Consider the following 12,942-nt stretch of genomic DNA (forward strand, 5'->3'; position numbering starts at 1 on the left):
ACAGGGCATTCATGAGCCACTGTGAATCATCTGCAGCAACAGAATTTGTATCCCACCCATAATCCATCTTCATGGCCCGGCATATCCCCAACTCTAGCATTACTATCAAGCCAAGAGATTAACCCTGGTTCAATGAAGAGTGCAGGAGGGCATGCCAGAAGCAGCAGCAGACATACCTAAAAATTAGGTACCAACTTGGTGAAGCTACAACACAGGACTACATGCATGCCAAACAGCATAAACAGTGTGCGATAGACAGATTAAAGTGATCCCACAACTAACGGATCAGATCAAAGCACTGCAGTCCTGCCACATCCAGTCGTGAATGGTGGTAGAGAATTAAACAACCAATAGGAGGAGGAGGCTCCATGAATATCCTTTCCTGAATGATGAGAAAGCCTAGCATTTCAGTGCAAAAGACGAGGCATTTGAAATCATCTTCTGCCAAATGTAGGGTGGATGATGATCTCGGCCTCCCCTCGGGGTCCCGGCATCACAGATACCAACTTTCAGGCAATTCAGTTTACTCCACATGAGTTCAAGAAATGGCTGAAGGCATTGGATATAGCAAAGGCTGTGGGCTGCAACAACATTCTGACTGTAGTGCTGCAGAAGGCTTGTGCTCCAGAACTAGCCACGTACAGCCACAACACTGGCATTTACCCAACAATGTTGACTTTTTTATTGTTTCATGGGATGTGGTATCACTGGCCAGGCCAGCATTTATTGCCCATCCCAAGTTGCCCTTGAGAAGGTAGTGGTGAGCAGCCTTTTTGAACCGCTGTAGCCCATGTGGTGTAGGTACACCCACAGTTCTGTTAGGAAGGGAGTTCCAGGATTTTGACCCAGCGACAGTGAAGGAACGGCAATATATTTCCAAGTCAGGGTGGTGAGTGACTTGGAGGGGAACTTCCAGGTGGTGGTGTTCCCATGTGTCTGCTGCCCTTGTCCTTCTAGATGGTTGAAGTCACGGGTTTGGAAGGTGCTGTTGAAGGAGTTTTGGCAAGTTGCTGCAGTGCATCTTGTAGATGGTATACACTGTTGCCACTGTGCGTCGGTGGTGGAGGGAGTGAATGTTTGTGGGTGTGGTGCCAATCAAGCGGGCTGCTTTGTCCTGGATGATGTCAAGCTTCTTCAGTGTTGTGGGAGCTGCACTCATCCAGGAGTGCAGAGTGGAGAGTATTCCATCACACTCCTGGCTTGTGCCTTGTAGATGGTGGGCAGGCTTTGGGGAATCAGGAGTTGAGTGACTCACCGCAGGATTCCTAGCCTCTGACCCGCTCTTGTAGCCATAGTTTTTATATGGCTAGTCCATTTCAGTTCTTAGTCAATGGTAACCCCCAGGATGTTGATAGTTGGGGATTCAGCAATGGCAATGTCATTGAATGTCAAAAGGAGATAGTTAGATTCTCTCTTGTTGGATCTGGTCATTGCCTGGCACTTGTATGGCGTGATATGTCTTGTGGACAAAAATCAGGACAAATCTAATCCAGCCAACTACTATCCAATGAGCCTCACCTCGAATATCTGCAAAGTGATGGAAGGTGTCATTGACAGTACTATGAATCAGTACTTAATCAGCAATAACCTCACTGAGATTCAATCTGGGTTCTGCCAGGACCATTCAGCTCCTGACCTCATTATACTCTTGTTCCAAACATGGACAAAAGAGCTGAACTGCCGAAGTGAGGTGAGAGTGACTGTCCTTGAGATCAAGGCAGCATTTCACTGAATGTGACATCAAGGAGCCCTAGTAAAATTGAAGTCTATGGAAATCAGGGGAAAAGCTCCTCACGGGTTGGAGCCATACCTAGCACAAAGAAAGACAGTTGTTGGAGGCCAATCATTTCAGTGCCAGGATATGCGTGGAGGTGTTCATGGTAGCATCAGTGATGGTGTTCACAAATGACTGCAAAGTTTTCTACCATTTGCAATTCCTAGATACTGAAGCAGTCTGTGCCTGTATGCAACGAGACCCGGTCAATATTCAGGCTTGGGCTGATAAATGGCAAGTAACATCTCCATAAGAGAGAATCTGACCATCGCCCCTGACACTCAACACCATTGCTCAATCCTCCACCATCAACACCCTGGGTGTTACCATTGATCAGAAACTGAACTGGATCAGCCACATAATACAATAACCACAAAAGCAGGTTGGATGCTGAATATTCTGTGGCGCGTATAACACTTCTTGATTTCTAAAAACCAGTCCATCAACTATAAGGCACAAGTCAGGAGCGTGATGAACTACTCTCCATTTGCCTGGGTGAGTGCAGCTCCAGCAACACTAAAGAAGCCCAACACATCCAAGACAAAACAGTCCGTTTGATTGGCATTCCATCCACCACCTTAAACATCCAGTCCCTCCATCACTGGTGCAGATGACGTACCGCAGCACCTCGCCAAGTCTCCTTCGACCGCACCTTCCAAAACCTGGACCTCTACCACCTGAACGGGCAAGGGCAGCAGGCACCTGGGAATATCACCACTTGCACGTTCTCCTCCAAGTCACACATGTTCCTAACTTGGAACTATATCACTATTCCTTAAGTTTCCGTGGGTCAAAATCCTGGGACTCCCTTTGAACAGCACTATGGGTGTATCAATGCCACATGGACTACAGTGGTTCAAGAAAGCAGCTCACCCACCATTTTCTCAAGGGCAATTAGAGATGGGCAACAAATGCTAGCTAGGCGGGGGTATCATGGTTACAACCGATGCACAAAAATATCCAAAATGGCCTGATTCCAGCGATCCTGGATGATGGGAGAAGAAAAGCAGGTTGACTCCAATGCACAGAATGCCAGGTCAACATGGTGTTCCAGCAAAGGGTTCTCCATCTAATCACCAGCCTATCCCACTCTGCCATTCCACCCTGGAAATGCTAGCACAACCTTCACCAGCACCTGCTGCCAAAATGAAAGTGGAAGCAGCTGTTATAGTGCAAATATTTTAAATTCAATTTTAAGATCAGTGGCCGGCTAGTGTCTAATGGAAAGAAAGCATTTTGTTCCACAAGTTGTGTGATAAATATTATTGGAACAATGTTTAAAGTCAAACAGAAAAGGTCATAATGGGAGCGGGATGAGGACTTGAAATGACTGGTGACGGAGATTTGGTGATACACTTGTGGAAGTCTTCACCAAATTTTTGTAATTACAGTAATTGGTTTCGCAATCTTTGCAAACTGACTAAACCAGTTTGTTATGGGACTGGATGAACCTACTAATTATCTTCATACTGAGATTACAAATATGACTTCGACAAAGAAACAAGCAGCTCCAATTCTGTTAAAGGGGAAACTCCAGATTCTGCAGTAGCACAACCTTCCTTTGAACTCAGTGCCCTCCTATTATGTGTAATTCTATCCCCAAGGCACCAGCTAACATTAATATTGCACAACTCATGAGAAGGAATGAAATTCCTAGATATATAGGGAAGAAATGCGTGGCAGCAGGGTGAAGAAGGGGTACCTTAAACCTTGGTCAAAGAGAATCATTTTTGAGAAGGTTTTGTAAAGAAGCAAAGGCAGAGGTGTGCAGGGAAGGAGTCCTTGAGAGCAAGCTTGAGCAACAAACTGCTACCAAGGATGATGTTGCAATGCTTGCAGTAATAATAAAAGCTTATATTTCTATGACACATCTGTAATGTCATGAAATGTCCTAAGACACTTCACAAGAGCATTATAAAACCTATATGGAACCAAGCCACTCAAGGAGATGATAGGTCAGATAACCAAATGCTTGAAAAAAAATCAATCAGTAACATTTGTATTTGGGAGATGTAACTAACAAAAATGCCTAGGAAAACAGGTTGAGCAGCCTTCAGCCAATCAGCTTAGCCAGGGCCACCATAGAATGTTTCCCATCACACTCTCCTCCCTGGAGATTCCCACTGTTGGCCTTTCATGGTTTTTAATGCTCTAAGGCCATAACTAAAGTTGTAAGGTCCCAGCATGTGAGTGTTGCTCAGTTGCCTGACAACCTGAAAGTAATTGCTGGGATTAACAAAGGCCCGTATCTCTAAATTGAGACTCAATAATTAACATGACTACAGTATACACAATTCTGCCACCTGAACTTTGGCATTCCAATTAATCTGTTCCCAATTTCCAACTTGCTCTCCCGCAGTAACTGCACACAGGCCATTCCTCTCTGATGTCCATTTCTGTAAGGAGACCAATTTACTAACAAACTGAAAGCCTACATGCTCTCGGCCAAGCTGGGTTAGTGTGGTCCAGAGCTAACAATTGCCCTTCTTTGCAGCAATACTGTTCACCAGAAGGATTTTTAAAAATATTCACTTTCAGGATGTGGGTTTCGCTGGCTACACCAGAATTTATTGCCCATCCTTAATTGCCTTTGAGAAGGTGGTGGTGAACTGCCTTCTTGAACCGCTGCAGTCCCTGTGGTGTAGGTACAGCCAAAGTGCTGTTAGAGAGGGAGTTCCACAATTTTTACCCAGCGACAGTGAAGGAAGGGCGATATGTTTCCAAGTCAGGATGGTGAGTGGCTTGGAGGGGAACTTCCAGGTGGTGTTGTTCCCATGTGTCTGCCGCCTTTGTCCTTCTAATGGTAATGGTTGGGGGTTTGGAAGGTGCTGCCTAAGGAGCCTTGGTGAGTTTCTGAAGTGCATCTTGTAGATGGTACACACTGTTGCCAATGTGCATCGGTGGAGGAGAGAGTGAATGTTTGTTGGTGGTGTGCCAATTAACCGGTCTGCTTTCTCCTGGGTGGTGTCAAGCTTCTTGAGTATTGTTGGAACTGCACTCATACAGGCAAGTGGAGAGTATTCCATCACACTCCTGATTTGTGCCTTGTAGATGATGGACAGGCTTTGGGGAGTCAGGAGGTGAGTTATTCACCGCAGGATTGCTAGCCTCTGACCTGCTCTTGTAGCCACAGTATTTATATGGCTAGTCCAGTTCAGTTTCTGGTCAATGGTAACCCCCATGATATTGATAGTGGCTGATTCAGCAATGGCAATGCCATTGAATGTTAAGAGGCAATGCTTAGGTTTTCTTTTGTTGGAGATGGTCATTGCTTGGCACGTGTGTGGTGCGAATGTTATTTGCCACTTGTCAGTGCAAGGCCAGATATTGTCCAGGTCTTGCTGCATTTGGACATGGGCTGCTTCAGTATCTGAGGAGTTGCAAATGGTGCTGAGCATTGTGTAATCATCAGCGAACATCCCCACTTCTGACCTTATGATGGAAGGAAGGTCATTGGTGAAGCAGCTGAAGATGGTTGGGCCGAGGACACTACCCTGAGGAACTCCTGCAGTGATGTCCTGGAACTGAGATGACTGACCTCCAACAACCACAATCATCTTCCTTTGTGCTAGATGTTATGATATGGCAGGTGGTATTTGCGAGGCTGACCAAATCCCAAAGAGAAACTTCGCAATTCGTATTTATTACAAGAAGGCTTGTACACTGAAGTCAGAAGTAATGAGTCCACTACCATCAATAAAGAGATTTTAAAGGTTAAATTAAAACATTTATTAACAAAAAAGAAAGCTTAAACACACAAACCTACAGTTACACAGTTACATTTAGTTTTATAACAGTTCTCACAAGATTTCCACTTAACTAAACTCCCAACCACACACCCCTTTCAGGCAACAGGCCAAATAGATTCTTAATCTTTAAAAAAACATCCAGTAATATTACCGCAAGCACCCACTGTTGCTATAAGGGAGGTATTTCGCAGCTTCTTTCTCCGTTTCACTCGACAATGGAAATCCAAAGGGTTTTAACAACCTTGGTTATTGGAACAGAAAACTTCTCCAGGGTGGCTAGAGGCTTTTCCCCCAAGTCTGTTTCACACAGTGCACCTTTAAAGATCTCACGCAGCCACTCCCACACAGCTTTCCATCTTTCTTTAAATATATTTCTCCCTTTTGATCTGTAAATCCCATTGTTTCACCCTTACTTTGGAAGGTACTTTTCCCAGAATATAGAAATCTTTCATGTTGTCATTAGGGCCAGCAATTTTGGGAAAAACGAACTTAATAACTTTGCCTTATTTATCTTGCTAGTTGTAAACATTTTATCATGTTCCTATGAAAATCAAACAACCTCTAAACTTATCTAAAAATGCAAACTACATTCACACTGTATCTGCCGAGACTTCATCCTAGTTTACCCATCTCCATTTCAACTGCCTGTTCTACACGTAACCCCTTTTGATGATTCAAACCTTGCAGTCTGACTGCAGTTTAATTAAACTAGACACACAAACATACACACACAACACAAAAACATACACACACAACACAGCCCCCCACAAGCCAGCTTTAAAGTATCCCACAGTAATATTAGGGAAAAAAATATTTCCTTTACATAGGATATGACTCCAGCCAGCAGAGAGTTTTCCCCCTGATTCCCATTGACTCCAGTTTTGCTAGGGCTCCTTGATGCCACACTCAGTCAAATGCTGCCTTGATGTCAAGGGCAGTTATTCTCCCGTTATACGTCATGTTTATCTGGAAGGAAAGTGGAAAAATAAAATATTACACCTACAGGCTAAAATTACTGGATGAATTTATCTGCAACAGAGTGAAACAGAAATGTGGACAGGGAAACAGCTAAAGTAATAACTTCCAACACATTCAACTCTCCTGACTGATTCATAAAATACTTCTGTTCTCCCAGCTAATCCTGGCTCTCTTAGAATGGCACGGTCTAATGTATTCTCTAAGTAGTTATTTATAAAGTTTGATGTAGACATAAAATATTGCTGTCGGACATTGAAATACTGTTGCATTTTATGTATCTTATCTCATTAAAGTGTTAAAGATCACACAGCATTATTTGGAAGAAGAGCAGGAGACTTCCTCCTAACTGGTGTTCTGGACAATATCTATCCCTCAACCACAACAATAAATTATCTTGTCATTTATTTCACTGCTTTGTGTGGAAGCTTGCTCAGTGCAAATTGGCAGCCTCATTTCCCTATATAACATTGACTACACTTCATTGGCTATGAAGTACATTGCGATAACTTGAAATAATGAAAGGCGCTTTCTGGTATCATAGAAGGAAGCATTCGGCCCATCGTAACTATGCTGGCTTCTTGGTGGATTTAACCAATTAGTCCCATTCCCCTGCATTTTCCCCCTAAGCCCTGTAATGTTTGAAAGTTACTATTCAATCTTAGCACATTTCAAATCACACCAACTCGCTGCTTTACAAAAGTTCACTCATATCACCTCTGGGTCTTTTGCCAATCATTTTAAATCTTTGTCCCTGATTGCTGACCTTTCTGCAACTGGAAACAGTTTCTTCTTATTTACTCTAACGAAACCTTTCATGATTTTGAACCCTGCTATCAAACCTCCTCTTAAATTTCTCTGCTCTAAGGAGAACAATCCTAGTTTCTCCCATCTCTCCACATAATTGAAGTCCTTCGTCCCTGGGTACCCATTCTAGTAAATCTCTTCTGCAGCTTCTCTAAGGTGGCATTGGGCTGGATTTTGCAGTCAGTTCTTGAGCAACAGTGCTCGCTGCTGCCCACAAAGATCTAGCGATCTCTATAGATCAGACTCCTCCTTTCCCAACATAAGTTTGTTCCTGGAACCAAGTCAAGGGGATCTTCAGACTTCCAGCAACAGTGGAATCACATTGAAGTATTCTCACAGATCCAAATCAGGGAATAAAAACTAGAAAGTGAATCCCTTCACTTTTAATTTTTTGCATTTTACAGATAGCAAAACAAATGAATGGAGCATACCCACAGGATTGAAACAGAAACTAAACATATGATTTTAAAAATACGTGGAATGTCGTTTCACCATGGAGAAATTTGACAATCAATAAAAATGAAATTATACTTTTGGGGTCAGTGTCTAATAATAATAAAGAATTTAGTGCAGCATTAAAAACTCAGTTGCACTCCAATCAACAAGGTGTAATTTTTCCAAGAGTTTTTATGGTGATCCTAAGTGTTTCAGAGTGGGCGCCCTTGTCAGTTCATTGATTTCTCATTGGCTGGAATTTTATTTTTGCAAAATGGGTGATGGTGTAGCTGGGGGTGGGGTTTGGGGGGCAGGGGGGCGCGTGGATGTAAAATCGCGGAAGTTAGCAACAGGTTGGGCTCCCAATGTTATCACGCAGGAATCCGATTTCACCAGAGGCAGACAGCGACTCGAGTCAGTACTCTGCTCGCAATCTCGAAAATCAGAAGACAATTAAGATCATTAAGGAGGAAATTGATGGTGATTATACAGGCCTCTCAGAATTTTGGGAGCAGCGCATCGGGGACATGGTGGGGAAGGGTGGGGGTGGGGAAGGGCGGGGGTGGGGGGCCAGGGTTGAAGCCTCGGCAGAATTTAAAGGACGGCAACAGGGTGGCAGATGCTGGGGTTTGCTGCACCCAGCAGCCCTGCACTGAAGCCTTTTAATTACAAAGAAGGAGATGGACGGCCATGTGATTTGGCCTGAGGCCACCTTCAGCAGTTAATCCTCCTGACAGGATGCCCATTGTATAGGGCCCTAAGAAGAGCCTAGGACTGGATAGTGTTTTTGCAACCAGGGGAAGGGTGGCCCTACTTATAGTGGCAGTGCCCAGGCGGCATGAAGATCGTGAATTCCACAGAGGGTTCCTCCAGCAAGGTGGAGAGCCTGAGAGGGAGGGAGGTGCAGGCAAATGGAAATGGGCAGCAGCTACTTCCTAGCCACCTGTGGGGCTATCCTCATGATGTGGAAATGGCAGAAGGCTGTAGAGGGGATGAGACACAGAGACCAGTGAGGAGACGAGGGTACCCAGTGACCAGGGTGCACAGGCAACTGCTGAGCTACCTTGTCGGCTCGATTGTGTCAGCAAAGGTTGAGCCCGTCCTGAGAGCCATGGTGGCAGAGGAAGTGAGCTTTGATTGCATTGTTGGGCATCCAGTACCAGTATCTCTCAAGGTCACTGTGGCCCTGAATTTCTACACCTCAGGCTCATCACAGGGGCTTACTGGGGATCTCCCAATTAGCCGCACCCCACTGCATCAAGGTGGTATCAAATACCGTTTTGCGGAGGGCCAACCAGTACATCAAGTTAAGAACCAATGCGGACAGTGAAGCTGAGAGAGCCAGAGGCTTTGGAACCATGGTTGGATTCCCGCCCGTGCAAGGTCTCATTAACTGCATGATGTGGACATCCAGATCCTGTAGGCCAGCCAGGAGCCTCTGTCAACCAGGATGCATTTCATTCCCTCAGCGGCCAACTTGCCTGTGAACACTGCAACTGCACAATATGCGGGGTTACGGATAGTGGTTTGTAAGGGATTTTTTCTTTACTTGTTCTATTTTTGGAGTTTCTGATTATAACTGTTTATTTGAGAGCTTCCATTATTGTGTTTTCTGAAATTCTGATTGGAGAACAAACAGGATCAGAGTAGGCCTCATACGGTTCACTTAATTCCTCGATCGTTGGATTCAGCACCTGTTTCAGATATTTCCAGTTCCCATTATCAGGTGAATATTTATCAGCCTTGAGCAAACACCTCCTGGTGAACTTGAAGGAGATGGGCCAGTCCTTTAGTCACCATCTGCCTATCAATTAAAAGTCAGGAGATCAAGTGAACCAAATGTACAAGAAAGCAAGCGAGAAATATTTTTTGAGTGGATTTGACTTGTTCACTCTTTGATTTGATAATATAATTTTCTATAACATTAAACATTTTGCACCTTTAAATGTGTTTGCAATCCATCCCTTTATCAACAGGAATCTCACTCCTAATGTCAGCAGATATTGACAGCATCTAGAAACATAGAAAGTTTATGGCAGGAAAGGAGGCCATTCACCCCATTGTGTTGGTACTGGCTGATAAATAGCTATCGAGCCTAATGCTATTGTCTAGCTCTTGGTCTTTAGCCCTGAAGATTATGGCACTTCTAGTGCACATCCATGTAATTTTAAAATTCCATGAGGTTCCTGCCTCTGCCCCACTTTCAGACAATGTGTTCCAGATCCCCACTAACCACTGGGTGAAAAAGATTCTTCTCAACTCCTGCTTCTGCCAATTACTTTAATCCATGTCCCCTGATTACTGATCTCTCTGCCAACAGGAATAGGTCCTTCCTATCCAATCTATCCAGGCCCTTTATAATTTAAATCTCAATTAAATCTCCCCTCAGCCTTTACTGTTCCAAAGGAAACAACCCCAGCCCATCCAGTTGTTCTTCATAGTTAAAAATCTCCATTCTTGGCAGCATCCTTGTAAATCTGCACCCTCTCTGGTATGATTGTTTCCTTCCTGTAATGCACTGATAAGGACTGTAGGCAGTACTCTAACTGTGACTTAACTAGTGTTTTATAAAGCATTATTTAGCATTATCTTCCTGTTCTTATACTCTGTGTATCATCTAATAAACGAAAGTATTCCACATCCCTTCTTAATCACGTTATTTACCTGTCCTGCTACCTTCAAGGGTCTGTGGACATGGACTCCAAGGTCCCTCTGCTCCTAAACCTTCTCCGTATCCTCCCTTTTATTGTCTATTCCCATGCCTTGTTTGCCTTCCCCAATGCATCACCTCACACTTCTTTGGATTGAATTCCATCTGCTACTTTTCTACCTACCTGACCAGTCCATTGATATCTTCCTTCAGTCTGCAGCCTTCTTCCTTATTATCAATCGCACGGCCAGTTTTGCATCATCTGCCAACTTATTAATCATGCACCCACCCCCCTGCCCCCCAGCCTAGATTTAAATCTGAATTTTTGATATCTGCCACAAACTGCAATGAACCCAATACTGATGGAACACAACTGGAAACAGCCTTCCAGTCACAAAACACCGATTGACCATTATCCTTTGCTTCCAATCTCGGAGTCAATTTTCGATCCAAATTTCCCTTGGATTGCATGAACTTTTAATTTTCTGACCAGTCTGCCATGTGGGACCTTGTCAAAAGCCTTGCTAAAATCCAGGTAGACTACATCAAATGTGCTACTCAAATTGATCCTCCTTGTTACCACCTCAAAACATTCAATCAAATTAGTCAGACACGCCTGACTGTCCTTGATCAATCTACACCTTTCTGAATGAAGATTTATACTATCTCTCAGGAGTTTTTCCAATAATTTGAATAATAATCACCATTGAGATGATGATGACTTCCCTGGAATTACTCTGGTTATCCCTTCCTCCCTTTTGGATTTAAAAACTGAAATTGATGGATTTTGTTATAATAAGCCTTTAAAGGATAGCAGCATGCCATCACTACAAAGGAAGTGTGTCACGTGATCAAGTCTCAGTTTCATTTTGGCCTGTGAGCAGAACACAGCACAGACAGCTCTGCTGCTGATGTCTTCAAACTTTCTATCCATGTATATACGTTCTCAGGTGCCTATTTTAAATAAATGAGCCACAAGGTGTTTACACAATCCCTTATGACTGATTGGTGCCTTTATATCATTATAAAAATATGACAGATTTTAGTTAGGCGAGAGTATTGAGGGTTACTGAACAAAGGCAGGAGAATGGAGTTAATGTATGGGCCAGTATTGATCTAATTGATTGGTGGAACAGGCTTGAGGGACAAAGTGGCCTATCGACCTGAACGTTAACCCTGCTTCTCTTTCCACAGTGCATGGAAGCCTTGAGCAACAGAGGTTGAACCCCTGTAAAGGTGCTAGGCACATTCTTGCTTTCCCACACTCTGTACAAGTGCATCATGCAGGAAAGCACGTGCTCTTTGTAACGTGACTTGTTGCTCTCAAAATAACCCAGATAGAAAATCCTGTTTTTCATGGCTAAAGGATCACTCAGTTTCCCCTCCTTATACTGACTTTGGATTCCAGCTATGGTCCTGACAAGTAATATAGCAAAAGGTAAGCTGGATAGGAATAGCAGCCAAAAAAAGATCTTCTTTGAGCATCACTCACCTAGATAGCTGCAAGTAAAGATTCATTCATGATAGACCCAATACTCAACAAGTCATTATCTCAATTTGGGGATTAGCTGAAATCGATGTGCAGTGAACAGTATATTCTAATTGTCGATGTGCCTCACAACATGCTGCAAAATTCAAGGTCAATGGTGTTTAGAATGGCAAACATTGATAATGGACAAGAGCAGAGAGTGGCTCAACTAGTCCTGGGATGATTCACAACCGAAACTAATTCAGAGTTCCTTACTGCACCATCTCCATCTGAGTCCATCCTTTCATTCCAAGCTGATCTTCTCACACCTGAACCCATGGTTTCATTTCCCTTGCCCTTTCACTCAAGCACATCCTTTGATTGAAGAGCTCATTTTCTCTCCTAAGCCCATCTTCTCACATCCTAATCTAGTTACTCACTTCTGAACCTTTCTTCCCTACATCTTTGTCGATTCTTTCATTATTGAATCTATTGCTTCAGTCCTAAACCAATCCTCTCATTGTTAAAGCTATCCTCTTGACTCCATTATCTCTTTTTAATTTCATGGGATGTGGGCATCACTGGCAAGGCCAGCATTTGTTGTCCATCCCTAACTGCCCTTGAATTGAGTGGCTTGCTGGGCCATTTCAGAGGGCAGTTCAGAGTCAACCACATTTCTGTGGACCTGGTGTCACATGTAGGCCAGACAGGGTAAGGATGATATTAGTGAACTACATCTGGAGTCACATGTAGTTCAGACCGGGTAAGAGGTGGCAGATTTCTTCCCTTTAAGGGTATTAGTGAACCAGATGGGTCTTTACAATAATCAATGATAGTTGTCATGATCATCATTACTGAGTCTAACTTTTAATTCCAGGTTTATTAATTGAACTTAGCTTTCACCAACAGTCATGGTGGGATTTGAACTATGTCCCCAGAGCAATAGCCTGGGCCTCTGGATTACCAGTCCAGTGACATCATCATCATGCCAACATCTACCCAGTTTTAAGCCTATCCTCATTACTGCTTGCTTGTCTCCTCAATCCTGCTTATGCTCGCCATCCTGAACCCCCTCTCTTACTGC

Source organism: Cetorhinus maximus, chromosome 21, assembly GCF_964194155.1.
Source record: "Cetorhinus maximus chromosome 21, sCetMax3.hap1.1, whole genome shotgun sequence".
Classification (NCBI taxonomy): Eukaryota; Metazoa; Chordata; class Chondrichthyes; order Lamniformes; family Cetorhinidae; genus Cetorhinus; species Cetorhinus maximus.